This window comes from Heteronotia binoei, chromosome 6 (assembly GCF_032191835.1).
Source record: "Heteronotia binoei isolate CCM8104 ecotype False Entrance Well chromosome 6, APGP_CSIRO_Hbin_v1, whole genome shotgun sequence".
Classification (NCBI taxonomy): Eukaryota; Metazoa; Chordata; class Lepidosauria; order Squamata; family Gekkonidae; genus Heteronotia; species Heteronotia binoei.
In genome coordinates, this window is record NC_083228.1 from 36210404 (window position 1) to 36229505 (window position 19102).

The window sequence follows — 19102 nt, forward strand, 5'->3', positions numbered from 1 at the left end:
GCTTTTTATGGATAATATTTTTTTACATTTGTCATAAAAGCAGTAATACTGTTGTCCTTACCTGTATAGCGTTATTTCCTTTATATGCAAGTCGGATGTTCCCAGCGTTTCAGTAGCTATGCATAGTTAATTGAAAAAATAAATAAATACCCATTGTGTCAGTGAAGCCTAAACTACTGTATTGCAGAATTTTAGTCATTTGTATAATAGATAGAATTTTATTAGATATATTTTGGTTAATTCTGTTTGGGTCTCTTATAGTGGCAAAAGTAATCAAAATAATTTTAACTACAAGTCCAATGGTTTTCACATTTTGAATTAAACTATATGCAGATGTTACTTATTAAATGAGGAAACAGACATCGTACAAAAAATTAGGAGCAGTTTGTAACCTGAAGATTGCAGGTGCATTATGATGCATTTTGGTGTGCTTTTATCACTTCTGAAATAAGCTTGCAAATGTGTTATCTTTTCCATTTGATTGTACTTCCTCCTGAATTTCTCAAGGCTATGCAATGAATATATGTTGTGTCACGTGGCTTTAGAAAGGTCTTAATGTATAGTTGTTTATACTGTCACCCAGGTAAAAGTATTCAAAACTAACTACAATCCTATGCACTCTTACTAGGGAATGGATCTTGTTAAATTAAGTCACATTCTTGTGACTGCACTGGAAGCTTAATTGCTGTCAAGGAGATTTAGTTGTGACTTGAACGTGGACAGTTACTGGTTCACAGAAGCTTATGCCATAATTAGTCTTTAGGGTTTCACCAGACTTTTCATTTGGGCTTTATATGGTTCCATTGCTTTCCATCTAACTAACAGATTGGAAGTTTCGAGTCCATAGCAAGTTCTCTCTTCTGTTCTCGTCTGCTGTTGCTTTGAAGGGGATATTAACTATTGAAATAATACTTGTTTAGCAAGTCAGATTGTATAGTGTTGCCTTAATCGAGGGAAAAGTTTTAACCAGGGCACTCTGCATGTTACTTTTTTAAAATAATTGTTAGCTTGTGTTGGAAAAAGGATGTTGACGTGATGTGTTCCCTGGGAGTGCAAATATATATTTGTTCAACATAAAAGTACCAAAAAAAGGAATTTTTCTTGAGTTTATGTTAAAGGAAGTAATTTTTAATGGTTTCAGTTATACTGCTTTAAGACCACTTTCCTCTGTATTCAATGGTTGAACAAATTTGGTACAACTCAGCTCATTTAATTTCTGCTTTTTCCTCCAAGTGCTTTAAAGTAGCATACCCTTAAGAGGACTTACTTGACTTTTGAAACACAGAATTTATAGTAGGTATGTGCAGATTTGTAAGTTATGCAAACTAAACAAAGTTAAAAATTAACAAGTGTTCCTTGTGTACACAGCTAAATCACTGTTCTTGGTCTTCTAGTGATCAATAGCAAGATTTTCTGTGTTTAAGCCACAATTGGACTTTTAAAGTGATGAGTAATCTGTAAATTAATTGGAGTGTAAAATAGGATGGAGAGAAAATTTTAATATAATTATGTATGAATGAATAAGTAATTTATAATAGGATGCTGTCTGAAACCAGGTGAGAACATTGGTTCACCTAGGCTAATGTTGCCTTTTCTGACTGATAATGGTTCTCCTAGGCTTTGGGCAGAATCTTCCCAGTTAAGCGCCTGAGATGATTTTTCAAGGGAGATGCAAAGGATTGAAGCTGGAACCTCATGCATGCAAAGCCTGCACTTTTTCCTTACAGCTTGTGCATTTATCTTCATAAGTTTATTTTTATTTTGTTTCTGGAGTGACTTTCTCATCTCATGTGAGGGACAGTTATGATTAGTATGTCCTGTTGTGTAAAAATAGGCAGGATCAATTACAGCACTTTAAAGCAAGGGTTATATTTTAATTTTTACTAATACATTTCAAAGTCATTATTTTAAATTCTGAACTTCATTGCTGTTGCAGTGGCATGCACCTGGGGCTGTAGTCTGTTGAAGAGATCTGCACATGCAAATAGAGACAGCTCTTTCCTCTTATGACAGCCCTTCAGCTCCCCCCTCACATTTTCCCTGGCAGTTTCCTATCCCCTATCATGTCAGAGGGCATTTGGGGCTATGGGGGGGGGGGGGAGGTGTAGTGGGTTGTATTTCCATGCACAGAACATAGAATAAAAAATCCTGTATATTTGATGTCCATAAGTACTGGTAATTTTCATATTGGTAGCCAGTTACCTTTATACAGTGATTCTTGCATATTGTCCAAATTGCTAAGGAAAGGAAAGGTCCCCTGTGCAAGCACCAGTTGTTTCCAACTCTGGGTTGACGTTGCTTTCACAACATTTTCAAGGCAGACTTTTTATGGGGTGGTTTGCCATTTCCTTTCCCATTCATCTACACCAGGGGTGGCCAGTGGTAGCTCTCCAGATGTTTTTTGCCTACAGCTCCCATCAGCCCCAGCCATTGGCCATGCGCTGGCTGGGGCTGATGGGAATTGTAGGCAAAAAACATCTGAAGAGCTACTGTTGGCCACCCCTGATCTACACTTTTCCCCCAGCAAGCTGGGTACTCATTTTACCGACCTCGGAAGGATTGGAAGGCTGAGTCAACTCAAGCCGGCTACCTGAAAACCCAGCTTCCACCTGGGATCAAACTCAAGTCGTGAGCAGAGCTTAGGACTGTAGTACTGTAGCTTTAACACTCTGCGCCATGGGACTCTTCAAATTGCTAAGAGTTACCCATAAAAAGGGTTCATTCCTGGTCATCCAGATTACACACAGAAGGGTGTATGTGTGCTCATGCTAGTTGTAGTGCCTGTTCCTGCATTTAAATTTGTTCCAGAGGCTGTGTTAATTTGGGCTATGTTGAAAGAAATATTGACCGCAAACCTTTGTTTGCAATCCATGACTCGCAGATTGCTGCTTATTTTAAGCAAGATGAGCTTCATGTTTTTCTGGCTTTGTGATAATCTGTATCAGTATTAACATTATAGGCTACATCATGCAAAAGTCAAAGAAGAAAAAAGCTTAAATCGTAAACTGATTTAACTTTAATTCATTGAATGTGCTGCAGGCGTTCTGAGTTGCTCTGGGACTGTCATCTAGGCATCTTTTTGTAGTACTGTGGTGCAGGAGGTTTTGGAACTGGAAGTCTGTTTCACTTGGGCAGCACCTGGCTGATCAGATTTTCCTCCCCTGATACTCAAGTTCTGCTCCCTCCATCATTGATGTGACTGTGCATTCACAGGTGCATCTTCAGCATCTGCTGATCTCTAGGTTCTCTGAGGCCTGAAAGATTGTCTTCTGCGCTCAGTGGACTGTGCTCCATGTTAGAACTTACTTGGAAAGTTCAGCATAGAAGTAAGCTTGGGGTCTTGGTTTTTTAGCTTCCTTTGCCTCTCATGAATCATCTGTGAGTGATGGACAAGGTCAGCATGCTGCATCATAACGCACAGTTGGAATAGCAGCATGACTGTGCATGATTTCTGGGTTGTATCTGGTCTCCAGGGTTGTAGAGTTCTGGTGTGTGATTTGAAACTTAAGACTGGACAGGTAGGGCAATATAGTCAAGCTGAGTTCTCTATAGCCGCTAGTATGTTTTCAAGGTCTTTGTTTTCATTGTCTAACTTCCACAATATTCTGACACTTATTTCCCATTTTTATTCTTTCTTCCCAAGAATCTTTGAATTATGCACCGTTTATCCTTGCAACAACTTTTGAGGTTGGATAGGCTGAGCAAAGATTTGCACAAGGCCACCTGATGATCTTTAATGATTGGTAACTTGAAGTCAGGTCTCTCCAGAGTAGATCAGGCACTGCTGCTCACTAGGTGCACTTCAGTAATCCCGTGTAATGTGGTTATTCTGTCTGCTTCATAAATGTGAGGGAGCTAGTTTATTGAAGGCCGTCCCAGTGCAGGTGTTTACCACGTATGTATGCAGGTGCACACTACAGTAAGACATTTTGTTCATACATGGCAGTTCCTGTGATCTCTGTTGGCTTCAGTGCCTCACGACTGGGAATTAGAATTTGAAGAGGGCTTGGCTGTATACAAGGTCTCTGCTTCCTGTTTTGTCTCATTCATTGTGTTGGGGAATTTATTTAGTAGCTATTTTTTAACAGGTCTGTAAAAACTCTTAAAAAACTGTTCTGATGCCATTTGAGTGGGTAAAGCTGTTCAGAAAGCACTACATGATATGTTGGCATCTTATGCTGGTGTTGTGTAAAAGCTGTTACCTACTTTTCTTGCATATAAGACTGTTAGATCTTTAGAAAATTGTTCATAGTACTCATTGCACAAATGGCAGACAGTGACTTTCGCTCAATAGGGGCATCCTGTTCTTCAAATATAGGAAAACTTGTTATCCTTTTGTGAGGGCTTCTCTTGTGTTATGTCATACCTTTGCATTACAGTTTTGATGTGTGAACTATTAGACACTTGTTCTTTAAGGTGGGTTGTAAAAAGAAAATTACTTTAATATAAAAGTTAATATGGGGAGGAGGGAGTGTTGAACAAAAACTCCCTAAAAGCTCCTTATATAACAAAAGCTCCTTATATTGATGTTTGTTGTCAGCTTGAGTGAATTGAGGGGGTTTTTTGGTAAGAAAAATGTATGCCATAATACTGTTTTTAGAAGACATACTTGAAGACATACTCGATCATTAATATTTTAATGTAGTAAAGCATTTTTGTGATAGTGCATGCTTTTAATAGGAAATTACAATGGCTATTGAAAGCATGCATAATTACAAAAATTGTTCTTATGTTTGGTGTAAGATGTTCACTTTTTGCTGTAGTTCTTTTTTTATTTCAAGTTTTTAAAATTAATAATGCCCTACTGCTGCTTTGGTAAATGTTCTATTGGTGCAGTTCAGTTGCTTTAGGAAGATTTAGGGAAAGATGCAGACAGTATATGTTAGGTGTTGGTTTACAGGCTCTCTATACATTGCCTAATTTCATGAAAATTATTGTTCCTGTAATACTCTTTCCCGGCAAACTTTAAGTAGTTGTATTAAAAAGGTAAACTAGTGTTATGTACATGTTTTGGGGGAGGTAGTGTGTTAAAGACACAATGCCTAGTTAATGGTAGTTTTTAGAAGCAGGGCTTTAAATGCATGCATTCATGATCTGGCATTTGCTGCATGCATTTTCTAACTATAGCTGCTATTATTTAACATCTGCTTATAATTTTTTATGCCCTTGCTACTCAATTTCTAGAGGATTTTTGAATTGTGCAGTAAGAATAAATTAACAAAAACTAAATATTTGAGCTGCCGAGGACACTATTGGGCCATAATTTCTGGATTTTATTATATTGGTGCAAGGAGTCTTTGTGAAATGTAGCAAGCTGTTGAGGTGGTCCCCTGAGGCTTGCCTCATAAAAAGAGCTGCCCTGTGTGAAGACAATCTCCCATTCAGAAGAGAAACTAGTACAGTGTCATGTTAGTTTTTTGAGTATTTTGCTGCAGCTACATATGTTTAGAACCTGAGGATGATTATCTTCTCTTTGCATGACAGTCTCTTCTTTCAGTGTTCTAAGCTGTCACAGAGAAGTGGTGAGATGCACTTCACCGTGTCCTGGCTTGCCTGCATTTCAGCAGCATTTCAGTAAATGCCGTTTGCCTGTTACGGGTTGAAGTAAAAATGTGAACGGCTTTTCTATTTGCCCTGTGTTGTTGAAGCCACATTGTATCTTACTGAATGATTCCTAAAATGTTGGCCTACTTCATTTCCCCCCTCAGAATTTTCTTTGGAGAGAGGATAGAAGCAGGCATCTGGCTTGTACAGTTCCTGTTCCTCTCTTCTGCATTCATTACTGTGGCGACAATACAACCCAAAACCAGGAGGACCCAGTGTTCAAAAAACAAACACAAAGACTCTTCCCTGATTCTAGGGTCAAGGGAGATTTCACATTCAGATTATAGCATCTCATGGTTTTAGATGTTCAGCACTCTCTGTAATGAGAAGAATGGGCTTTAAAAGCATGGTTGGAAGTATTCGAGGCCTGTTTCTGATCTCTCCCTGGGGAGAATCCCTGATGAATTCAGTTAATAGGAGGAGAAAATTAAGGTACTACTGAAATATTGGATATAGATAACTGAAGGTTAATCTTCTGATTTAACTTTTCTTCTACATTGCTGGTAGTAAAATTCAGGTAGGCCTTGCTGATGTTTTTCAAATTTGAATATTGATCTATTTTATTAGTTTTTGGGATGGTGGTGGACCACCTACTTTGCTCTGATTCTTTTCACCATTTCCCAGGTTTTCTTGCAAGGTTGTCATGGCAATTGGGTTAGAAGTCTTGGCAAAGTCTAGACTTGTGGTATTCCCTTCTTAATCCAGTTATTTTACTTAAAAAAGAAAGTTAGTTTGGATTGGCACAAGTTGTTTATAAAAGCTATTGATTTCCCCCCCTGCTCCAGGTATTTATCCTGTTTTAATTTTCCCAGGTATGGAAGTGAACCTGTAGCAGTTCTACAATTGCTTACTACATTTCTTAAAACGCACATTATTTATTCAGTATTTTGAGACTATGCCAGTTTTACATTTTTCCCGCATGTAATCACTGTTCGGACCAGCTAAGTCCTATGAGTCCTGTAATTGTGCCCTGCTGACTTGAATACATTTATGCTGTTTTCTTTGTCTTGTCCCTTGATTACCATGATCTGGGAAGTTTTGCACTCATTTTTTACCTCTGTTCTAAAATTTTCTTTATGGCTGTTTAATTCTTACTGACTTCTTGGTTTGGATTAATGTTGTCATTTATTCCTAGGAAATATTTTGTTACTATTAAGAAATGTGCTGTTCTTAGAAAAGCTGGTTTGATTTCTTTGCTTGGATCCAGTGAAATATTTCTGCACTAGGAACATGACATTTTCTCCTTCTACTGCAGCACAAATTGTTTCCCAAAAAAGCTGCTCCTGCTGTCTGGAGGATACCCCAGAGCAACATGTCAGGAGGCATTTTGGGCTGCAATGGGAAAGGGGGAGGTGAGAAGGTTGAGCTCTGTGGTCATGAATCCTTCCAGCCATGGTAATGCTGTGTTAGATCCCAACATACTTTGTATTTTGATGATAAAACTGCAGCAAAGAGAAAAATTGAACATTTTACATGCTCGTAGTGAAGCTTTGTATGTATATCTGCAATGCTAATAGTAGCTAAAACATAAACTTAGTGCCAAAGTTAGGTAGAATAAGGCTATTTTCACCAGAGGATAATACACTAAGGTGTTAGATTTTTCAGCTGAGTGAATGGGGATATGAGATGTTGGTGGGTCCTTTCAGTTCTGTCTCCTGACATGGAATGTTTTGAAGTTAAAAGGTTACACTGTGCTTGCTGACACCATAGTGCTCTCCAATGACTCTTAAATGTGGTCCAGTGCTAAGCACAGCTTTGGTTTTCAAATTTAGCAACAAAGACCCTAATATTGATAACTTCCATGATTGCCTAAGCTTATTAATGTGGACAGGAGTTTGAGAAATGCTTCTCTTAAGTATTCTCTGGTATCTTTGCTAAGACTGCAGTTCCTGCTTCTTTTCTCAAGAACGACTCCTCTGGATCAGACCAGGGACCCTCCTGCTCTTTCCATGAAAAGTATCTGAAAACGTGTGCTTATTCTTGTGGATCCAAGTTTGACTAAATCTGAGCAAGCACTTGCTGTCTGGGACTTGTTATCTGTACTGTGGGCATAATCCAGGAGCAAGTGAAGTATTTGAAACATAGCATTCGGGAATGTGTGCAGTATGAATTAATGATGAAGGAAAGGACACCCTCCCCCCCCCCCGACACACACCTGTGCTACTATTGGGTGTACAGGGGAGAGTGCAAGATCTGCTATGACTGGCTTGACCTCTCGTTTTGGAACTGAGGCCCTGAGAGCAAAAAAAAAAAAAAAACTTTTTGCAGGGAAACTACTTTGCAATTGCGCAGCAATCTCCTCCTTTCACAGCACAGAACTTTGTATAGGCACAGCGGGAGTTGCTCCTTTTTTTGCCAGTCATCTTAGTAAATAGATCAAGTCACTGTATGTGTAAGTTGTGAGATGCTTCTGTCATGAGATGCTACTTACCCAGCTCCTGGCAGCTTCAATCTTCGGGTGTGTTCACAGTACACTAAATAATGTGTTTTGCAACTGGATTTTTACTGTGTAAGAACAGCAAAAATTCAGTTGCAAAACGCATTATGTAGTGTAGCACAAACACATCCGTTATCTCTTTCCTTCACAGAGAATTTTGCTACAGGAGAGGTGTTTCTTTAGTGAGTGAGGACAGAGCTCCACTGGCTTTATACAGTTATCTGTTGCCTACCATGGACCCCCTGGGAGTATTCTCATGGATTCCAGTTTGAGAAATGCTCCAGTTGTACATTGATAGCTCAATTCTGTGGATGTTTCCTTAGTATTAAGTCTTGCTGAGTTCAGAGTGACCTCTTCCCAAGTTATTTGTGGGTTCGCAAGCCAGCGTTTGTGTCCATCCCAACCCATGACTCTTTGTGTGGCTTTCAGAGGTTCATAGGGCTTGTATCCATTTCACTGATTCCTCCCTCCCCCCCTTCCCCATTTGAAAAAAGCTATTTAAAATGGCTTTTGTATGTGGGGCTGTGCACAAGTGAAATCCAAGCAGCAACTTCACTCGCTTCCAGGAAAACTCACTGTTTGGACTTGTGGCAGTACCACTTGCAAAAACCATTTAAAGGGAACGCTCCCTTTAAATGGCTTTTGCAAGATGTCCCCCTCCCTTCCCTTCTGCTGGCCTCAGGGAGACACCACTGGCAGAAATGAGGTAGATAATCATGAACTGCTTTGTTGTTAATTGGGGAGATTTGTGTGATCCCATGAACTGGGATGAACCTCCATTTTTCTGGTTCATGCCCATCCCCAGTCTGGATTTTTCTCCCCTGTAAGGCCTAGATCACGGTCTGCTTATTATGGAGCTTGAACATGAGAGTTTCTGGCACCAGTTTAGGATGCCTTCTGCTGGATCACAGCTATTTCAAAATCAAAATGGTGCTTTTTAATTGTTAGGCTTAGCTGCACCCAAAACTACATGGCTGACACATATTACTAAGGTATCTTTAAAAGAGGTTTTTAGACTTCTTTCAAAGTTAAGTGCTAGAAACTCTAGGAAAATATGTGTAAGGGTGTGCATCGTGACTTCTTCCTGGAGATTAATACTTGCAGATGTAAACTGGTCAGTCAGAACTTGCTGTTCCTGAAAAATGAGTTTACATTTTCTGATGTCATGTTCATTGCTGTCCCATACCATCATTTGTACTTGCTCAGTTTCACATCCTTTTTAATGTTAGCAGAGATGGATGGAAGTAGGATAGCATATTCTAGTTTACTGCCAGTAACCAGTCAGGCATAAAGGAACTGTGACGAGCGAGTTTTCAGTTGCAGCTTGTTTCCATTTTCTAAGATTGCTATTCACCTCCTTGCATTATAGCTCCCTGCACATAATATGCTTGAAGATATAATGGAATGTGCTGTATATCTTTTGTGAACTGTGGTAATTATCTAATCTTGGTTACTTTTTCCATGTTCTTGATAAACAAATGATGTCCTTAATTTGAGTTTTTAAAATTTGAAGTAGTTCATTGCAGATGAATTTGCATCTGTATGCCATATGAAAAACAGTGTTAGAATAACTGTCAATAGAATTCATTTTAGTCGAAGAAGGCAGTTTAGTAGAGAAGATGTAAGGAGACCAGAGGGATTTGTTTATTAAAATTTATTAAAATTAAAATGATTGTATTGTGGAGAAATTGTGGTAATTTCTGGAAACTGTTTGCATTGTACTCTTCTTTGACAGAATAGGTGACATGTTCCTAGTAAAAATTATCACAGTGAAGCAACTACTTGAGCAGACTCTCCTGAAAAAAAGGCCATTGCTAGACATGGCAGCAGCATAGTCCAGCTTGGGTGATTTGTAATGAAGTGCAGAGTAGTAGAAGACCATCATTGGCAGGTTGGAGGGGAAGCAGTACCCTTTCCTCCTTTCCTGCCCTAAAGCAGTTCTGGTGGGATTAAATAATTGGACGTAATTTTGACATGACAGACTTCTGGAGAGAACAACTTTTAGAAACATAGCTTTCTACATACCTTTTAGGAAGAAATACATAGCTTTCTACATACCGGTTCATGTTGTGTTTCTGCTTCACATCACCACCTCCTTTATGGGAATTGGCAACATCGTAACTTATGAGACATTGTTCTGTTACTGTCATATCTGGTTGGGTCCCTAGAGTTTATATAATCATTTAAGCCAGGCTTGGAAGTGATTACATAGGGGTCATTTATTTACTGCATTTGTGCCCTGCCTTTCTCCCCTGTGGCAACTTACATCATTCTCATAGAATCAGAATCATAGAGTTGGAAGGGGCCATACAGACCATGTAGCTTAACCCCATGCTTAATGCATGATCAGCCTAGAGCATCCATGACAAGTGTTTGTCCAGACACTTCTTAAAGGCTGCCACTGGCACAAGTGGGGATTCAAGCCCAGGTCCAGATAGTAGCTTGACATGCTTAACCAATACATCACACTGTTCTTTGCCTTTTATACCCACAATGTTTGCCCCATTCTCTCCAGGCTATTCACTATTCTGCCTCTGATTAAAAAAAAATACAATTTTTCTTCGTTGCTGCACCATTTGCTCTTAAAACCAAGAGGTGCTATGAAGTTCAAAGTTCTACGGGGTTTGGGCCCACAGCTTTTCATAAAATGTGATTCAGAAGAGAAGAAAACACAGTACAGCTACAGCTATGGGTTATGTCTTCATGCCTAGGAAAAACAGTACAACTTTATGAAGCCTGCATGTTTAAGTGCATGCTCTGTTCTGAGCTTAAAATTCTTCCTCTAAGGGAAGAAAGACTGAGTATAAATGAAGTAAATAATAAAGGCAGGAGATGGTGATGTTATGGCAACACAGCACATCACTGAGGTATCTGGCTCGTGAAATAATACTGCAGGCACGAAAGATACCAGTTAATATAGTATAGGCTCCCACTTATTTCAATATGATGGCTAATAACCCATAGTGATTGGCAAATGGCATGGCTAATTCTAGACCCTTTAAATATTGAACATGCATATTTACATATCCATGTCAGCTTGCTGCTGCAAATGAATCAAACTTTAAAAGGACAATGGTTTTTATAGACCTTGAAAAATTTCCTTTGGCTCTAGGAGTCAGCCCCAAAATTGAGTGAGCCTCTTCTTTCAGCCTTTGCATTTTAATATCCATATTATCTAATTTTTTCTATCACGAAATACAGTCCTAAACTTTTCACTGTTTTTTGTAATTTTCTTAAATCTACGACAGGTTTTGTAAAGTATAAATATGTGATAAGTCTGGTTATTGCTAAAACAAAAAGCTAACTCTTATCACTGGGGTCTTTAATGAGAACTTCTGAGTAAATATCTTGAACTGCTTCCCTAGTTGTGAAGCTTGTTACCATGTTTTATTAAGTGCTGGAAACAAACCATTAGGAAGAGCACCAGACTTAGCTAATCAGTACAGAGATGTATCATATGAAATAGAAGCTTTTTTTGTTGGGGAGGGGGAAACCCTAGGGTAGGTCTTAGTCTTTTCTTGGGTCTTCTATGGTGTGTATTAGTTACTCTGTGTGTTACCCGTAGGAGATTTCTTTTCTAAACCTAACCCAAATTCTTCTGGATTTCTCAGAATTCCACTATTGCTTTTAAAAGTTCAATTTAAATGAATATTGGAGTCAGTATAGAAGTGGTTAAGAAGTGAATTAATTTATCACCATTGAACACATAAGCAATGACTTTATGTGCTTTTATGTTATGCAGCGAAGCATATTCTGATCTGTGGAATGATAAAACCATTACTATTGAGGATCACCAAGAGACCCAAAAATAAAGTTATTGCTTTAAAAAAACCAGGTTCAACAATGCAATTTCTTCGTTATTTGGTGCCTGGAATTTGTTGAATCTTGCTACAGTATAATTGTTGGAAGCCATCTCGAGCCGCTCGCGGGAGGGACAAGGTATAAATTAACAGAAATTTAAAAATATAAATAAATAATAAAATCTTTATTTTGATACTCCACCAGTATTTGGAATTGCCCCTTCTGTTTGATAGACCTTCACTTTGAGTGTGCTTATGAAAGCTACTTTTTGTATTTCTGTCTGTAGAATGATTTGTACTGCATTTGTGTAGGTATACTGTTGCCATTGCATGTGCTACTGCTCATCTGTTCAGTCACATTAAAATATATGCATTAGCAAAGAGAACCTAGCACTAATGTGATGATCTGGTGGTAGTGACTTTTTAAATTCAGACCAGGACGAAATACACGACCCGTGGAAATTATCAGTACGCATATTAGATAGGGGCATGGAATATATGTGACGTATACTGTGATCCTGCACCTTGCATTTCACTGAAAGTGGTGTGTTCTTAAAGAGCCTGAGAAAGTGTTTAAGGCCAGCAAAAGCAGATGGCTAATCCTGATATATTTGAGGATCACTTATGTTTAGAAAAGTAGAACTGAGTCTGTTAGCTGCCCTGAGCCTGTTAGAGGAGGGCGGGATATAAATTGATAAAATAAAAAAAACCCCAGTCTTTCAGATCTTCAGAAGTTGAATCTGTTGTATTTAAAATTAATCAGTAAAAATTCTATTTGTTTTGCTCCTTAAAAATAACATTTATTCAGATTTCATTGTAATTAACACATTTTTTTCTGCTCTTAAATATCAGCTCATGTTCAGCGCAACAGCAAAGTGGACTGAATGATCAGATATTGTGGATTATGCTCCTATATAACAGTTTGATTGAGTTGCAAACTATTTAGTTTACACAGTCCAGGAAATACTTGATTCAAATGCAGTTTTTAATTTATGGAACTGGTTGTTCTCCCTCTGAGGCGTAATACACCTTGTGGGTGATTCCCAACCCATCAGTAGGGAGGCAGGACTAAATTTTCAACTTCCTGTTTTCGTTGGGAGTCACCCTCAACTCAGTTCTTTTCCTGCCTCTATAGGGAGAGCATCGAATATAGGATTGTCTGCTACTATTATTCTCTTCATCTAGATACTTTTACTTAATTTCTTGATCCTTTGCTACCTATCTACTCATCATACTGTTCTATTGTCTAATCCTCCCTCATCTTTTCCTCTGACAAACTTTGAATATTTCCTTTCCCTGGCCAGGAGTTGCCTTCGGGCGTCCCAACTGCTATTTTGTGCCCAGTACCTACTTCTAACGGGCCTTGAGATCGTCGTGGGCTCCTGCGAATGAAGCACTTTGAGGGCGACGGCTTCCTCTCCTGCGGAAAGTGTGAGCCCTTGAGCGAACAAAGGGTTAGTGGAGCCAACAAGACCCAAGAGAGGCTTGTGCGGATCTCCCCGTTGTTGCCGTATTCATGCGGCGCCTCAGAAAAGCGCGTCAAAATGGGCCGCAAAGAGAAAGATGCCTGCGAAAGGCAGAATGCAGACCTCAGGGCCTCCAGATCCTTCCCAGTCTGGCGGAGATGGTGAGGCATGTGAACTGGACTGTTTAACGGGCAGTAGAGCGCTAATTTCAGGGCCCTGATCCATGGTCAAGTCTAGCACAGCTATTACACATTACTCTCGAGTAGACCAACTAGAGGCTACTCCAGGTACTGCACAAGAGGATTTGGTTCCTGTGCTGCTCCGTAGCGATTTCTTCTCTGTACTTAGAGGAAATGCAGGCCTTTTGTAAGCTTCGCAGTACAAAGAGACGCGGATCACACTCGATTCATCATTATCACCCTCCCCTACTAGAAGACCAAAAGGGAATGTTAAGTGGCCTACCAAGGCAGCACAAAAACAGGTTTCCTCTCCAAATAGAGGAAGAGATTCTTCTCCTTTTAGAGGAGATGACCAGTTTGATAGAACCAGTGACAAAGAAGAAGGGGAATTCCTCTCAAATGAGGAAGATTTAAATATTGAGGTCCCAGAGTCTGCCCAACAATTCTTTAAAATGGAGGACTATCAATATCTACTCATTAGAACCCTCACAGCATTGATCTTCACGATGATCCTGTTGAGGATGAGGAGGAGGAAGCTGGAAAATCAAAAGTAAAACATAAGGAAGGAGGTATGGAATTTTTTTCCACAAAGGGCATCCTATGCCAAGGCTTTTCCATTTCCAAAGTATTTTGAAAGGCAGATCAGAGCAGAATGGAGAAAACCATTTGCTAATAAACAGTACCCAGGATTTCTAAAAAAACTACCAGTTATATTCCTTTACTAACAATTTCTTGCAGATTCCTTTAGTTGATGCTCCAATTGCAGCTCTTCAGAGATACGGTCTGGTGTCGGAAGACAGCCAAGGCACACTAAAAGATCATATTGACAAGAAGACAGAGATGCCTTACAAAAGGGCACATGAAGCCTCTGCTATGGCGCTTAAGGCATCAGCAATAGGGTCCATGGTGGCAAGAGCTTCAATTATATGGATGAGGAAAATTATCTCAAAGATCCCAGAAGAAGACCATCGCATGGTGGAAGGGACCAATTGGGTCTTAAAGGCTGTATCCTTCCTGGCAGACTCCTCCCTGGACTCCATGATCTTCGCTGCCAGAGCTGTTGCATCAACCACGTTCTGTTTGGTTGAGAGCGTGGTTGGCAGACATACATTCTAAAAATATTGTGATGTCTTATCCGTTTCATGGAGGGCACCTCTTCGGCCGGTACTTAGATAAAATACTAGTAGATACTAAAGACAAGAAGAAGGCTATGCCCCAGTTTCTCCATTGTCAAGACAACAGATGGGTTTCAATCTTCCTTTAGTGCACAACACACGTTACCCTGGTTTAGACAAGACAATAGAAGAGGAGCCTGGAATTCCAATAAACAGCCCTTTCGTCGCAACACCTCGAACAGATTCAACCAAGTTTGGAGGCAAACAGAAGGATCAGACAGAGACAACAAACCAAAGTGTGACTACGATATAATTCCAATCGGAGCGCGCCTCTTCCATTTTCAACATCAGTGGCAGAATTTAACAATGGACGCTTGGTGCAAAGAAATAGTCTCTGACGTTTACAAAATAAAATCCAGTCAAATACCACGCAACCACTTTGTCTGCTCACCAAACCATACAAATCCAGTAAAAGGAAATTGCGCAACTCAAGCAATTTAGCGTCTTTTAGAAATAAGGGCAATAGAACCCGTTTCTCAGGAAGAACAGAAGAAAGGAGTTTATTCGATATTTTTCACAGTGCCGAAAAGATCAGGCGACTGGAGAGCAGTGTTAGATCTAAAATATCTGAGTACATTCATCCTGTCAAAGAAATTTCGAATGGAAACACTGCGTTCGGTAACAGAAGCCCTACAACCACGAGAACTATTAACTTCAATAGATCTCACGGAGGCATACCTACATATACCAATTTTTGTGGGTTATAGAAGGTTCCTTCGATTTTGCTATCTCAACCATCATATGCAGCTCAGAGCACTACCGTTTGGCCTATCATCGGCTCGGAGGGTGTTCAGCAAAGTATTGGTCAACTTAGTCGTCCTGCTGAGGGAACAGGGTATTCACATTCACCCTTATTTAGATGACAGACTTATAAGAGCGCCAACATTGGAAAGAGCACAGTTGGACACCAACAAGACCATCCAGATTCTGCAGACCCACGAATTCAAAATCAACTGTCACAAGAGTTCACTGGAGCCAACGCATCGCCTAGAACACCTGGGAGTCATAATAGACACATTACAGAATCGCCTAGTTCTACCACTTCACAAGACTCAAAAGATAAGGGAAGCGACTGCAGCAGTGATTCAGAGCAAGAACTCATCTCTAATGTCGTTAGCAGCGCTATAAGGCTTAATGATTGCAACAATAGATGTCATCCAATGGGGGCAGGTTCTATTCCAGACCACTCCAGAACGTCTTACAACCCTACCACTACCACATCTCAAAGAAGATGGACTGTTCATTGAGGGCTCCACTGAAACTAAAGATGGACCTATGCTGGTGGACAAAGACTTCCAACTTGACTCAGGGAAAATAATTTTGGATTGGAGAATGGATTCAAATATATACGGATACCAGTCTATCAGGGTGGGGAGCCACATGCTTTAACGTTCCAGTCCAGGGCACCTGGAACCAGGAGGAGTCCAAGCTTCCAATCAATGTTTTGGAACTGAGGGCAATCAGACTAGCGTTGATCCATTTTGCTGCAAGGATTGACACCTGCCACGTATTAGTCAGAACGGACAATGTTTCTGCGAAAGCATACATAAACAGACAAGGAGGATCCAAGTCTACTCTTCTCAACAAAGCGACTTGTCTGTTAAATTGGGCACAATTTTACATAGCTTTGATAAGAGCGGAATATGTGAATGGCTCTACCAATATTCAAGCAGATTGGCTCAGTCGTCGGCAAATACGTCAGGGGGAATGGGCATTGAACCACAGTGTATTCCAGATGATAGAGGATCACTTCGGTCAACCAGAAGTGGATCTGTTTGCATCCCCATACAACAACAAACTGAGTTTGTTCACACACTTTTTCCATCCGAAAGTGGAGGCCACAGACGCATTAACAGCCAAGTGGCCGCAAACCTTACTATTTGCTTTTTCACCAATTCCACTCTTACCAAGGCTGATAAGGAGAATCAGACTACTTCAAGCCAAGATAATAATGGTAGCCTCTTATATGTGTATGCAACTTGCAGTAATGATAATGAACAAAGTTAATTTGGTTATTAAAATAGTTATACCCTATCTTTTTGTTGGCTCAAGTTTGAAGCCGTCCTCCAATCTAAGGAGTTTTTCTTCAAACTGTGGTTCTTCCATTGGAGGAAGAGCAATTTATGGTGGAAAAGGTTGTTTGGGGGATGGTTGGATCCACCCATTGTATGTTTACCATGCAAAAAGGTCCCAGTGTCAAAGTGCATATTGTTGGGCCTGTGTCGTGCTACTAATGTTGCATGTATGTTAGACTTGGAGATATACTTCATTGCAGAAAGGCAGTAGGAATTACAAATACTTGATTCTTTGCTCTTGCTTGGACTATGCAGTAGCCTGGTTGGAGCAGTATTTTTCCTGCAGAGGTAGTTGAAGATGATGTGCTGTTAGAGAAAGGGTCCATGTAGCTCTTTCACTTGTCTGGGAAAACAGGAGGGCTTGAGTAAATGCTTTCAGGAGCCAAATTATGAGTCACTGAATTGAAGGTAGCTTTGATAGTGTTGATTGTTAACACAGGTATGAACCTGCTTCATGGTCTCTGTATACAGGGAATAGACAAAAACTCATGTGACCTTTGTGCTATAGTAAAGATACTTGATCGTGGGTTCTACATCTTTGCTTGGAAAAGAAGTCTGATTTTCTCTAGTACACCCAATAATCTCAAAAGTTACTGGAAAGCAAGTGAAAGCTAAAATGTTCTAACATACTATTGGACATATACGTTAAGGCCTGGGGAGAGGGGGAGGACTGGGTGATTTTTTCCCCCAAAGACTTGTTTTAAATTTTTGGTGGAAATTTTTCAGAGATCTAAAAAATAATACCTAACAAACATTTTCTTTTTTGGTTGGGTGAAATGCTCCTTCCTACAGATTAAAACAGATTTTTTTTTTTTTACTCAGTGTTTGGTTTGAAGATTTTTATATAAACCAGTCTGCAGTATTAAATAATAATTGCTGCATATTTTCAGGGATATGTTTGTTGTTGAAATGTGAGTAATTTGGCCACAGTTAATATGCTATATGTGTGAGTGATACACAATTGAGTAATAGTATGGTAGGTATTATAAAGTTAGCTGAATATCAGTTATGTTAGATTTATATGAAATCATTTCTGTAAAATACTTGACTACAAAACTTGTGTATGTAGTTTACAACTTTCATTACCCCCACCGTGTCTCTCAGATGGGAATAAAATACATGTGCAAAGTATTTGTTTATCTCATACTTCATATTTCTCCCTGTGGAGAACAAAAGTTGTTTATAGTATTAATCCATTCTGTCCTCACAACAATCCTGTGAGGTAGGTTAGACCACAAGTGAGACTGGCCCAAGGTCCACCCAGGAAGCTTAAATGGCAGTTTGGGGATTTGAACCTAAGTCTCCCAGGTCCTAGTCTGACATGCTAACCTCGACAATGCACTGGCTATAGTATAGGGCCCAGCAGTTCACAGGTTGCTGTCTTTACTATTTATATGTAGGGCCACCTTTTCCCCATTGTATATAATGATAATGGGTCCTGAGATGCGTGGGAAATAAAATCAAGTCAAACCATGCAGTTGTTGAGTATATTTGTACTTTCATAAATAGGCCAATCAGTATAATTTTATCTGCTAATTTGATACAATCATGCATTTAAAAAAAATAACACTTCTAAGTTATTGCATATATTTCAATTTTCCTAAAAATTGGTTTTTGTCAAAGGGACAAATGGACCTTCCCCCTCCCTTTCGAGTGACTTCAAGATTTCTAAAAGCAGTGTATCTCTGGTTGTTAACTGTTTGCCTGTTCATGTACAAGAATAAAATAATACATGCCAAATGTGACAAAATACAACTGATGAGGAAATTAGTGTTTAATGTGAAGCCATGTTTATTCATCATCAGATGGTAAATACCCACATATCACTATAGAAGCGAATGATCAGGAAGCTAGACTTCATGTTAATGACAGTATTGGCCGCCAGAGAGTTGATATTTTCACATGAGCTCTATAAGCAAGGTCAGCAACTGAATTTGCCAGAGAATCACTTTCAGAAAGCATGGTGGAAGTAGTATAAGGCTGTACATACCAGTGAGGTTTGTAAGTATGTTATGTTCAGGGCTTTTTTTGTAGAAAAAGCCCAGCAGGAACTTATTTGCATGTTAGGCCACACCCCCTGATGTCACCATTGTTTTACATAGGGCTTTTTGTAGAAAAAGCCCTGCAGAAATTTATTTGCATATTAGGTCACACCCCCTGCCATCAAGCCAGCTGGAAACTGCGTACCTGCTCAAAAAAAGCCCTGGTTATGTTACAATAGCAACTGCTTCTACTGTTTTCACCCTTTTTGGCCTTTGATTGGATGGTGGGGGGCAGGAGACCAGTTTCTCTCTTGGAAAGATAGGTGTATAGGAAAATGTGTTCATGATTATGTAAGTTTAATCCTGAGTGATTTGTGTTCACCA

At 39.6% G+C, this 19102-nt stretch overlaps 1 protein-coding gene across 1 annotated transcript in view; it reads left to right on the plus strand.

Moving 5' to 3' along the window:
- Window positions 1–19102, plus strand: part of PTEN (phosphatase and tensin homolog) — a 69837-nt gene that overhangs the window by 2029 nt on the left and 48706 nt on the right. The window lies entirely within an intron of this gene.